General features: G+C 35.7%; 1 protein-coding gene across 2 annotated transcripts in view; it reads left to right on the top strand.

Annotated features, from left to right (window-relative positions):
* Positions 1 to 13,908, top strand: part of RIT2 (Ras like without CAAX 2) — a 376,246-nt gene that overhangs the window by 25,750 nt on the left and 336,588 nt on the right. Inside the window, exon 1 of one of the 2 annotated variants that reach the window (XM_053664291.1) lies at positions 11,580 to 11,615. The exons of the other annotated variant lie outside the window; for it this stretch is intronic. The gene's annotated coding sequence lies outside the window, so the exon portion shown is untranslated. Of the gene's footprint in view, positions 1 to 11,579; positions 11,616 to 13,908 lie in introns of those variants that run through there. 2 annotated transcript variants of the gene reach the window in all.

The raw sequence follows: 13,908 nt of genomic DNA, 5'->3' as shown, positions 1-13,908 counted from the left end.
TAAATAAAAATAAACTCAAAATGGGTAATAGGCATAAAGATATAAGATATTTTGATAAATTTATCAAAATAGAAATCTCTGTGAAACACATTATTGTGAAAGTAAAAGCAAGTCACAAAATGGAAGGAAATATTTACACTATGTATATCTGTGAAAATATTTGTATTCAGAATATATAAAAACAGTTTGAACTCAATCATAAGACCAAACAACCAATTTCCAAAATAGTCTAAAGTATTGAGACACATATGAAGAGGAGACATGGAAGTAATGACGAGGTGCTTGATCACAATACTTCAAATTCCAGTGCCATGAGATACCAGTAAACACCGTTACAGTGGCTAACATAAAAACATGATAGTAACAAATGTTGTTGAGTGTTCGGAGAAACCTGGACACATATATTTTGTATGTGTAAAACTAACCTATTTATAAAATAGTTTGTCATTCCTTGTAGAGTTCAACATGTATTTATCATATAAGCCAGCATTTTTTCTCCTAGGGCTTTAACCAGAAATAAAAATATTTGCCCACCAAAAAGACTTATTTATGAATGTTCATAGTAAGTGTATTCACACCATCCAAAACCAGATACAAATTCAAAACTGAGTGCAAAATTCAAACAAAGTCTACTTTTAAGGTTGAGACTAATTTAATAGAAAGTAACCATATATTTCAAAGAAATTAAAAATTTTACTATTTGTACTATAACAGAAACAAGATTTTCAACTTAAACAAATTATAAAAGTCAATACAGAGCCAGATATTTCATGTATAAACTTTTAGATCTGAAATTTTTGTGACCATGTAATACTCATTTTTTCCTATTGCTTAGTTTTATACTAAATACATAATTATTATTTTAAACTCATAAAATGTATTTATGCTTATCAAATACCCATCTTCTAATGTATTGTGTTACTAAGATTTTACTTGCATAAATTGTTTTTCTAATGAAAATGATCACAATGGATCACTATCCAACTCTGAGATTCAATGATTCTATGATCATTTTCTAATAATTATAAGCCTGGTTGGTAATGTTCATCAATCTACCTACCACCTGACACATTAAGTATACCTCTTCAACAGAGCTGAAATCTGAAAATTATTACCTTTTTGAGCCTAGAAGACTAATATAAATGATGTACAAATTGCTTAGTACTGCAATAGCTCACTCAGTGAAGAAAATGAAAATAAAGAGCATTTGACAGGTTTCTAAAAAGCAGTCTTCAGGGGCAAAATCCTGTTTATATTCCCTTGTGAGGCTTCTAGTGATAATAGCCTCATTTAGAATACTACCAATTGTTTAACAAGAGAATCATCACTGAAATGCAGACAGCTTCAAGTTAAAATACCTCTTTGCAACTATTCTTCTAAGTGCTATGTTCATTTTACACAGCTTTTATTGGGACCTAATTTCAAGGAAACTTAAACATCATTAGGAAAATTCCAATTTACAGACTCATCGTGTTCATATCTTAGCCTTTATGGTGCTTTTTATTGGACAACAAAACCATTTTATCTTAAATGTGATTTTCCATAGTAAATTACTGACCCAGTGATGTATCTGCTCTCTCTTAAATTATCTTATGGTCTTTCATTAAAACCCTATTTTATTTCAAAACCTTCCTGTGTGCCATGCAGAGTGCCTGGTTTGAAAACATGATTGCATTAGGTCTCTGCCATCGAAGGACCCCCGTCTACCTGTTATTTTGTTCTGTAAGTTTTTGTCTCTCTGCCTGCCCCTTGCTTATACAGAATATAAACATACATGCCTGTGCACACATACACACATGCTCAGACCCTTACATACAGGACTGCACCTTTCTAGAGCTTTATTACCACTGTTTGCTGAGGTTCTTTCTTGCATCATTGACTTTCAGCATTATAATAGTGTGCTCAAGGAGAGAGTGTTTGAATATCACTTAGGAGAGGCATGGTTTTCTGTCACAGAGCACAGAAGTTTATCATTTTGTTCCTCGATCCAAGCGATGGGTTGGCTGTAGGAGAATAAATGGCTCATATAGTTTTTAATGGACTAATAGCAGAGCCATCTCTGAAAGATGTCGATGAGTTATTGGCAAGGGTTGGCAGCTGGAGAGTCTTCAAATAATCTGGTCTTCCTGTAATCAGCGTGATGTCTCTAAAATCAGTAAAAATTATTATGGTAGCTTTTTAGAAAGAAGTGCAGATAATGTTTTCTTTTTCTTTAGAAGTCATCTTCTGGTGATATGGTATGGCCCACACTTACTTTGTAAACCTCCTCTGTCTATTGAGAATGATGATGCCAATTATGGAAGCTAATGGAAAGGTGTGGGAAATCTCTCTCCTACCTGGTATGGGGAATTACAATGACAGTTCTCATTCAGATGGGCATGTTTTTCTCATTTTTTTCTTGCCTGTTTTGTTTTTAGCAGTGATTTGGAAGCAGCAGACAGAAAGATGCCACTCTGAAAGCCACAAGGAACACTTAAAATTATGCAAAAATGGTGTCCAAAACTTTTACCAGGGATGTGAGTTAAACACAGAGTGAACTTCTTCTAGCCTGAGATGATGACTGAATTTTAATGACATCATTTGGCTCCAAACTTATGTCAGGCAGTTGAGTTTAGAAGAATGTAAAATACCTTGGAAACTGAAGATGACATAGCCTGACTAAACCTGTCTCCTCACTTAATTCTGAAGCATTTGTCAGTTTTACCTGCATATGGAATCTCTTTTCATAAATTAATAAAAAGGAAAAACTAGGCTAAGTTAGTTTGAAGTCCCTTGAAGGGCACTGAGTTTAGCTACTTAAGGGCACCAGAGAAACTCTGAACTTTATTAGGTTAATCAATAACCATTCACTTGTAATTAATTAGCTTCTATATTCTATATGTATCTGCACCTCAGTGTGAATTTAGGAAAAGCAGCTTCTTCTCAGCCAAGTTGTGTTTTCATTTTAATTGTCTCTGCTATAGACTGAATTTCTCTCCCAATAGTTGCAAATGTGTTGCATGTAACCTGAGTTCATGCTGACAGATGAAAGAGGCAGTTTGAGAGAAAAATGCCATCTAGCTTTTCTGAGCTGTCTACACTATAACTTAAAAATGAATTCTCGGAAAAATAATTTCTGTTACTATTTGGCCCATTGTCCTATAATAATTCAATTTTGCTTATTTGGAAAGGAGTATGACTAATAAACTGACAAATGATGCACCAGAAACTGGAGAGTTCACATTAAAGAGAGCTTGCAGTTTGGGGGATAAGCATTTTGTAGGCCTCAGTTTTGGCACAGCAGTTATCGAACTGTGGTGGATTTAATCCAGGGCCTCCCTACAGTGGAAATGACACAAATTAGTACTGGGATTCGTTATGATTGGGTCTGGAAGTAAAATCTACAGGCACTAAAGTGAAAATATTCTAATAACAGTTATAATTAAAAATATGGGCAGAGTTATGTTCCTCATACTTACCACCTTGTCTTGGCAAAGTAGAGACATATTGTGATGTTATCAGCCAAATTAATATTTCAGTTTAATTGATTTTACTAATGATACACAGACATATTTCTACAAAATTTCTATAAAAACTGCATAGAGAAATGAACCAAAGTTCCAATGCAAAACATAGAATTATTTTCCCTGAGCAAAGTTAAAAAACAGGGATTAAGGTGCCGATAATGAAGCTAACTGCAGTTCATAAAGAATCTGATATCCAGGCTTCAGTTTTGGTCATTTGTTTATTTCACTAATTTGTACTGAATGTCTCTGTTGTACCTGGCACCACACTAGGTCCTGGAGAAGAGTCAGGTGTGTCATAGAAAATTTGTAAACTGTGGGGGTAACATACTTCTGTCTGTGGCCCAGTCTTCTGCTCACCAGCTCTTTAGCATTTTAAGGATTTGGTTAAACCTTCAGTATTTCAGGAAGTGCTTATCTTAAAATGTCTGAAAAATGTCTAATACATTTTATGACAAACAGTAGATGCTTTGTTAATGCCGATTTATTTCTTTTTTTAATTTTATTTATTTTTGACCTTATTTTTGTGATTCAAGTATGTATAATGTATCTTTATCCACAAGAAACTAAAAAACAGGGGTAAGATGTAAATGTACATAACTACAAAGGAGTTGACTCTGTTAAAAAGGTTCATAAGGACAGACAAAATATATACACTATAATCTTTGTTAATATCAAAGTAGATTCATAATACAAATTATAAAGTATATATGACATAGACCAACATAATCCAAACATACAGCATGCAAGAGATGATGGTGATGGTAATAATAACATTTGGAAAGCATAATGCCTAACATTGTTAAGTGTTTTGTATGGGTTTAGATATCCTCAAAGTAGCCTAATGAAATTGACATTATTAAAATTATAGTCATGTGTAGAAATCAAATATTATAAAATTAAAATAACTTGCCTATATCACACAGCCAGTGAGTGCAGAGAAGGGATTATGCTCGGCTTATGTTTATAAAAAATTGGTATTTACATTCAGTGAAAACCCAGATTATTACTACATATTGTCAATACACTATTTACTTTCTAAATTAAAAACTATCTTATTAAGATACGACTATAGCCATTCTAATTGTGAAGTCATTTATTGCATACAGTGTCTTCTCTATGTGTGAGCTTATAAACAACCTAAAATGCGTCTATCATGGAATGACCTAGAAATGACTGAATTCAACTGACTAGAGGCTTTCCAGCTGCTTTCATACATAAACTAATCTGACTTTCATTTCTTTCCCACTGACTTTCTTCTCAGAGGTACATTTTTTCATGATACTATATATTGCTTTCTTTTTCTCCTGAGGCACCAATAATAATACATTTTTTATATTCTAAGAGCATGAATTTCTCATGATCTCTCCTTGAAATTACTTTCATTTGATTAATTTAAGAAATTCAGAGACTATTCGCAATCTCAAATGTTTTAAATTATAAAGTTTATACATAATTTCTGTATATAACATTCATTAGGTAATCACTAGATTTTTAATCTCAGAGAAGATGTATACTTTTATAAAATCATCTGCATAAACAATCCCCTAGCTACTTATGGCTATGAGAAATAAGCGTGGCAAAAATAATTGAAATACACAGATAATCCTGGGGGGAAATATATATATATACACACACACACTTTAAGAAGTTGTTGTAATAACATAAATAAAAAATAAAATGGGCTTGAATGAGCACAGTGTCAGTGGGATTGAGAGAAAGCACAAATCAATAAACACATGAAATTAGAATTTACCAAATCTTTAGAAATGTTTGGATATCTGTGTACGGAAGGAGACTAATGTAATTTTTGAATTTTTAACTGACTTGAGCTCTATGGAATCCTTGCAGCACAGAAATAAGAACATTGGAGTTTATCGAGAGCCAAGGTTCAGATGTGGGCACAGTATTTGGCAGTTAAATCAGTGGCCTAAGATTTCTTTATTTTTTAAAAAATTTTCATTGCATTTTTTCCATTACCATTTAGACCCTTATACCTCCCCTCCAACAATCACCACGCTGTGGTCCCTGTCCATGACTCCTTTTTCCTGTTTGCTCAATCCCTCTACCCTGTCCCCTCCCCCATCTTAGCTGTCATCCTGGTCCCCATCTATGATTCTGTTTCTGTTCTGCTGGTTAGTGGCCTGAAGTTTCTAGTTTGTCCAAATAAGAAGAATCAGAAGACCGGAGTAAGAACCCCAAGGTGCCAAATGTCCAGTCAAGTGCACGTTCAGACATCCATGATGCCTGAACAAAAATGAGAAAACACCAGGTGGAGGCGAGTGAGCCCCTGTGTGTGTGTCTGTGTGTGGGATGGAGGCTGCAGGTGGAGATTTTTATTTGGAATGAGAAGTTGTAAGCAGAAATCTGTGTTTTTTTAGTCTACTCTGTTTCAGAAGCAGTGAAAGGTAGATTATAATTTGGTTCTAATCTGATTCATCTTAGTACATTGTTAAGGACTAGATTCCCATCATCTGAAAAAATAAGATTGTTTTTTGACAAGGGTGTTTTAAGACACCCTCTGCTGGGGACAGCCCAGCAGCACCCACTGACACAGCCCCCAGCTGGAAGCTGGCTTCTGAGTAGGAAGGTAGAGGGAACTCATGCTGTATACCAACCAGTATATTAAAAATTTATCTTATAGGAGGGCTTTTTTTTATTTTGGATGCTTTTTATGTTTGACAATTACGCTAAGAATATTTCCATGTGAAAAAAATTTAATGCTCTTACTAAAGGCATTTATATTCTACAAACTGATACTGAAAACTTTTAACTCAAGAAAACATTGGTTGAATGATGGAATAAGATAAAATAAGTTTGAAGCAAAATGTCTGGGAGAAAGAAACATTTCCCACAGACTCAAACATGTAATTGATTTATCCTTCACATGGTCCAGAACAAGTATTTCTGATGAGCAGGCAGCTCATCTCCAAGTGGAGCTTCAGGGATCATTTTGTGGCTCCAATGGTTTCGATATTTGGATTCCAAAGTCTTAGTCATGATTTAAAAGCTGGCGGGATTGTAAAAAGCATTTAAAAATGAGAATGGGAAGATATTATGGGCGGGGCCTGGTGAGGAAGCTCAACATTAAACCCACTCCATTGGCTGGACTTCATCAGATGGCTTCATCTTTCTGATTCTGTAGTCTCTACTTAAAGAAGAAGAGAAGATTGATCTAGCAAAATGCTTGCCACTTTCTGCCTTAACATGCAGAAAAATGTCAGTTATGTTTCTTTTCATGAAAATATACTTTCTCTAGACTCATTTTAAGAGCCCATGCCTCCTATATTTGGTTATAATTTATAGCATAGCTTTCCAAAATATGGGGCCATTTTTTTTACTTTTCTCTACCAATTCATCCAAAGGCTTTTAGATATCTACAAATAAATACATAAATAAATAAGCTCTACAAATTTCATTACTTGGCATTTAAGATCTGCTAGCTCATGCTAAACTAACTTAATTTTATAACATATGCTTTTCATGTTCATGCACCCCATTACACAGTTTCAATAGAACAATAAAACTACCAGGGGAAAGGTGCCATTCATGTATTTACATCTATAGTGATAGATATGTTCTTTAGTTTTAATTTATCTTTTCTGCTTTTATCAAATTCAATTCTATCTTTAGATGTCTCTCATGGACCAGTCAGGCCTAGATAAGAATGATGCCTTTTCCTATATAGTTGGGGTATATCATACTGAGGGTAAATGATTTTTTAAAAGATTTTATGTATTTATGTTTTAGAGTTTATGGGAAGAGCAGGAGAAAGAGAAGGAGAGAAACATCAAATTTGTTGTCTCTCTCTTGCACCCATCTGGGGACCTGGCTTGCAAGCCAGGCATGTGCCTGCCTGGCAATGGAATTGGGGATCTTTCAGTTCACAGGCTGGTTCTCAACGGAGCCACACCAGCCAGGGCCTGAGGGTAAATTATCAGTAAAAGTGATGCAAAAGGGAAATAAGGAGAGAAAAATGTGAACAGTACTAGGTAGAGTCAGGCAAACTGGAGGACCAATAGAAGAAAGGAATTTTAAAGGATCGAAAAGAGGAAAAATGCAGGCCTGGACATATGCTTGGGTCTCAAGAACGGGTTGCTCATGCTGCTGTTTCTCAAGCTGCTCAGAGTCAGTGTATGAACAGACAGGAGAATTTAGAACAGCCTACCCTCGCTATCTTCAAGTCTTAGCATCAATGTTAGCACCTCTTTGGAAATTTCATTGATTCCTCCCTTTGAAAGTTATGCTTTCCTTTTCTGAACTCATTTTTGCCAAATGTCTCCTACATATAGCTTGATACTTATATTTTTGTAACATACTTATGGAACTACTGAGTACATAGTAGTAGCTGAAAACTATAGTCCTTAGAGGATCCCCAACTCCTGCCTTCTTCATTTCTTACAGAACAGTTGCTCAAATAATATTATAATAAACATGGAACTAATGCTGTAGGGAAGATTAGAAAACTAGCACATAATAATGACACAGTTACCTTTAAACTATGATCTTGGGCAAATGTTTAACTTCCCTGAAAGCTCCCTTTCTTCATGAGTAAATAAAGGTGTTGAACAAAGCTCTTTGGGATCTGGCATAATTGTAATGTGTGTTCTTTTCCTATTTTTTGTTTACCAAATTACCACAAATTTAGCAGCTTAAAACCACACCCACTTATTATCCCACAGTTCCAAAGGTTAGAAGACTGTGCATAGTGTGGCTCAATTGGATTTACTACTCCGGGGCTCACAAGCTTGAAACTAAGTTGTCAGCTGAGCTGGGATCTTCTGTGGAGGCCCTGGGGAAGAATGTGGGGAAGAAAGCACCTGCAAGCTCCTTTGAATGCCGGCAGAATTGAGTTCCTCATGGTTGCAGAACTGAGCTCTCTGCCTCTTTGACATGGCACGTTGAAGGTTTCTCATGCTTTGAATCTCTGACTTCTTCTGCTTTCAGTCGCATTTGAAAAGTTGGCTTTGCCATGTAACAGTGAAACTGTGGGAGTGAAACCAGGGAGGAAAGATCAAGGAGACCAAAATTCTATCTACCATAAATCCTGTGATATTTAAAGAACCTCTAGAACTGTATAAAGTGGAATCAGGAGCTTTTGGAACTCATGGTTGCCTATTTAGAGGGCTGCAAGCAGAGACATTTTTAGAGAGACAGTGGTTGAAGCAAATGCTTTTTGGGACTGGTCCTTTACAGTCCTGACACTAAACTATTCTCTGCCATGTAATTGTGATTTAAGCTATTAACTAATTGAATTTTTCAATTTACTGAAGTCTACTGGTAGTTATTAGCTGTCATGGAAAGCTTAAGGATGGTGCAAAAAGTCCTCCAGGACATGGCAGGGTCAACAAAGAAAGAGCTCTTTGACCTCTTTTGTCTCTTTCCAAAGCTAAGGAACCACAATATAGTTTCCATAGACTATTACATGAATTGCACTTAATTTATTCTTAGTTAATTCATATACTTAAGCCTTCCTGACAGAAGTTTAAATATTAATGTGCACATTGCAATACAGCTAGCAAACTTGGAAAAGTATGTGGAATGTAGTTAGAAATAATGCAAATTGGAGATTGAAATTCTTCAAAAATATCTGGAATGTCTCTGAATACAGAACGAGCATCCTCGGGGAATATTCCAATTTCACCTGCTGTCATCTCTCTCTAAATTGCTTCAGAAAGCCAAGCCATGCTTGGCTGAGGGCTGTACACGCAGGTGGCTCTGCATCAGTGGTGTTTAATGATGGCACACATGGGGAAGAAAGCGGAGGAGTAAACTACCATCTTAGAATATGTGACTTTCAGTAGAACTACATTAGCAAATGTAAAATACGTTCTAATAAAATCTTTGTCACCTGGAAAGCTATTGAAGATGAAAAAGTGTTCCAGCCACCTGAATTTTCCAGTCTGTGAATGATTACCCTGAATTTTCTCTCTGCTTTCAACACTTGTTGAAATACTTTTTAAAGTGCACGTACTCACTTTCTTGGATTAAAAAGTTTGGCGTTAAGAATATTATTGAATTATTGTTTGAGAGAATCTATTACAGATCTTGGTTTAAAGTGAGAGAAGAAAATAGCTGAGCCATAGTGGATTGGATTGAAATGACCTGAGTTCAACGCATGCCCAGAAATGGTGTGTGCAAGTGACATACATGGGGTGTGGAATATATGTTGACCTATGTTGTTGGCATGTGTTGCCAACACCGTACCATGGTGAAATTAGTTGAGGATTTCGGGGAGTGGAAGCATATTTTGCTGTGTCTGTGTCCTTACGTGCAAAATGCAAATCAGGGCTGGTGGTGCTTGTTCTTCATTCTTCTAACCCTTCCTGGTTCTGTAGCCAGCCGGAAGTTGTGGACAGTTATGCATTGCAGTTATCTGAAAATCCCCTTTTGTCATTCAGTATAAAACCAGGGACATCAGAGGAATGGAAAAGTGTCAGCCTAACCACTAACTAGTGATGCGACTTTGAATGCCCGTTTTTCATCTTCAAAACAAAAGGTTGTATTTAATCAATAGTTTCCAAACTTGAGTTATGTATGTTAAATGACCGTGAATCTCAGTTTGCCTGGAAAAGATATGATTTATGCCTGTCCTCACCAAGTAATTATCATTTATGTTCCCTTTTACTTTCAGAAGTATCCTAGTGGGATAATAAATTATATATGTGTCCTATTTATGGGCATTGTTAAGAGGAGAAAATCTATTCCTGGATTCTCAGCATACAAAAATAAAGCCAAGTAAAATCTATATGATATTATAATTTTTATAGAACATTATAAACAAAATAAATTTACAAATGAGATATAGACCAATATATAAAATGAGTTAAGTTCTAATAACCAACATTAAAATTTTGTCATAGATCATGTTGGTTTCCTGAAATTAAATACCTGATGTTGGGTTTAAAGGTATAAAAATATAACTGGAGAGGAGGTTTTACATTTAATCTGTGTTTGAGTTGTTGTATCTTCCAGATATATCACTAATGCTTATTCTATGAATGACTATTCTCCTAAGTTTTTTTGTGCAGCTATGAATGATAGTTTCAAAGCTTTGTTTGTTGGGGAAAATGACATTTTAGATTTTACCAAACTCTCCCACTACATGATTCTGAATGCCATTTTTTCAATCCTCATCTGTGAATGTTTATTCAATTTAGAGAGAGAGGGAGGGGCCTAGGCAGGGTGGGAGACAGAGAGAGACAGACAGACGAACAGACAAACATTGACATGACCAGGAGTCAAACCCACAACATTTTGGTGTAAGGGATGATGTTCCAACCAACTAGGCCACCCGACCAGTACTGAATGCCATTTTAAATGTTTACTTGATAACTCTGGGACGTTTTTCCATTAATATTGTAACCATATTGAAATCTGTAAGAAATAGTAACTTAATACAATTATTTGCTAACATTGCAAGCACAGTATACTGTATTAAGTATTTATAACTTATTGCCAAGAAGTACTACAAGCTGGCTTGCCTTAAATGTGGTGTGGCTTTTCGATCTCTGCATGCCTCTCCCATCCCCATCAGAGCCACGCCACCCCACTTACTGCAATTCTCTTTCTTAGCTCAGATGCTTGATGTACTGTGAGACAATTGGACTTCCATTTGGTGGAAATATTATCTCAGACCCAGTTGCAAAGAGGGCATTAATATTAAGTGGCCATATTGGGTTGCAAATGTAACCAGACAATGCAAAGTATGCTCATAACATATGTTATGATTACAAATGAAAGCACTCGATTAAACTTTTTAGAGAAATCTCAAGGACCTCTCAAAATATGCTTGAGCACCTCTCTGGATGCCAGGCTGAAAAGCAATCTAATTGGAAATTCTAGTTATAATTTGGTGATTCTAATTGTAATTTGGCTTTTGGAAAATAAATTATAAAACATTTCCTTCACATATCCAAATTACCTGCTTTAAAACATTTTGAAAATGATTTGGAGATTAAGTTATGTTTAAAAATGGTTTGAAGGTTATTGTTTCATCATATTCTAAGATAATGTGAATTTTGTAGTTAACTATTTTTTTGAATATTTTTTTCAAGCTATTGAGACTTTGGGAGGATTGAACAAAAATTAAATTGCAAAGCAACTTTAGAGGTAAGTCAATGAATTCTTTTTGACAATATATGGGAAAATCCAAAATGATAAACAGTGTAGGGAACAAAATCCCCCCAAACCTGCAGTTCAGAGGCCCAGGATTTCCATGTCCTTGTTTTCTGTTTGTTGTACTGCTTTTGACATGGCATATCGCATGGTGTCAAACACACCTTGCGGTGCAAGGAACAGTTTAATCAAGAGAAAATATTTTGAAATGTCTGCAAAGTGATTTGCCTGCTAAAATTTTTCAAATGGGTTTCACTCCCTTTAATTTTTTCTCTTCTATACATTTTTTCCTATTCATTTTTTCAGAGGTATGTCAATGCTTTGAATTACAAACAGGATTTCTGTGTTATTCCAGTAAACATTCATAGACTCCCCAACTTCTGTACAGTGGCTTCTTACCAGTTAGGGTGTAAATGCAATATGATATAATCAGGCTTCCTTTTCATAAAATAAACCGTTTTTGGAATGACTCAGGGTCAATGTCAATGACATAATCCTCTCTGCTGGAAATCCAAAGTGAGTGCTAACCAGATCATCTAGCTGGGGAAAGGTAAATGCACTTATATGTTCTGGACACAAAATACCAAGCCATTTTAAATAATAATCTTGTTCATTTTAACCTCTTTAATAGTTGTCTACATATTGATTTCCTGCTGATCCTTTATCAGTTTTGTACTGTACCTGAAATTCTATCACAGGGAGCATGACAAGTCTTTTAGTCAAAAGCAGGTGGGAAACAATGTGCACAGTTTAAACTATTTGATCAGAATCACTTAAAATATAATTTTTAAAGGTGACAATACCAGTGCAGGGTACTGACTGTCAGTGTATGATGCCATCTGTGACCAGAGAAGGCCCAGACTGCCCATTCTTCAAAGCTATCCAAATTATGATTTGCTTGAACTTGGGAAAGATTGATTAAAGGAATTATCTGACTGACGACTTGTACCATTATCCAGTTGACCCAATGCCATTTACTGAAAAAATCATCTTTGTTCACTGTTTTGCAGTATTATTATCTTTGTTGTAATTCTTTTTTAAAATTTATTTATTGATTGATTTTTAAAATTATATTTCAACTACAGTATTCTTTCTTTTACTCCCTTCCCACCCCACCCCCCATGCCCCCCACCTCCCTCCCCTTTCCACCCCCCTTAGTAGTTGTCCATGTGTCCTTCATGCTAGTTCCTGTAAATCTATCCATTTTTCCCCTTGTAATTGCCTCCCCTCTCCCCTCCAGTCACTGTTTCCCTGTTCTCGATTTCAGTGTCATTTTTATTCTGCTTGCTTCTTTCTTTTGTTATTTAGCTTCCTGTTAATGGTGAGATCATATGGTATTTGTCTTTCACCGCCTGGCTTATTTAACTCAGCATAATGCTTTCCAGTTCCATCCAAGCTGTTGCAAAGGGTAGGAGCTCCTTCTTTCTTTCTGCTGTTTAGAATTCCATTGTGTATATGTACCATAATTTTTTGATCCATTCATTTACTGATGGGCACCTAGGTAGCTTCCAGCTCTTGGCTATTGTAAATTGTGTTGCTATGAACATTGGGGTGCATAGGTTCTTTTGGATTGGCATCTTAGGATTCTTAGGATATAGTCCCAGCAATGGAATTGCTGGGTCATAAGGCAGGTCCATTTTTAGTTTTTTTAGAAAATTACATACTGTTTTCCATAATGTTTGTACCAGTCTGCAATCCCACCAACAGTGGACTAAGGTCCCCTTTTCCCCACAGCCTCTCCAACATTTGTTGTTTGTTGCTTTGTTTATGATAACCATTCTGACTGGTGTAAGGTGGTATTTCATTGTGGTTTTAATTTGCATCTCTCTGATGGCTAGCAATATTGAGCATCTCTTCATGTGTCTCTGGATCCTCTGTATGTCCTCTTTGGAGAAGTGTTTGTTCAAGTCCTTTTCCCACTTTTTAGTTGGGTTAGATGTCTTCTTAGAGTGGAGTCGTGTAAGTTCTTTGTATATTTTGGAGATTAACCCCTTGTCTGAGGTATCATTGGCAAATATGTTTTCCCATATGGTTGGTTGTCTTTTTATTTTAATACTATTTTCTTTAGCTATGCAGAAGCTTTTTATTTTTATGAGATCCCTTTTGTTTATTCTTTCCTTTATGTCCCTTGCTCTAGGTGACATGTCAATAAAAAGTTGCTGCGTGAAATATCTGAGATTTTCTTGCCAGTGTTCTCCTCTAGGATTTTAATGGTGTCACGGCTTATATTTAAGTCTTTTATCCACCTTGAATTTATTTTGGTGTATGGTGTAAGTTTGTGCTCAAA

The sequence above is a fragment of the Artibeus jamaicensis genome, unplaced genomic scaffold (assembly GCF_021234435.1).
Source record: "Artibeus jamaicensis isolate MK-2021 breed Jamaican fruit bat unplaced genomic scaffold, CSHL_Jam_final contig_354, whole genome shotgun sequence".
Taxonomy (NCBI): domain Eukaryota; kingdom Metazoa; phylum Chordata; class Mammalia; order Chiroptera; family Phyllostomidae; genus Artibeus; species Artibeus jamaicensis.
This window is presented reverse-complemented; position numbering and strand designations above follow the sequence as displayed.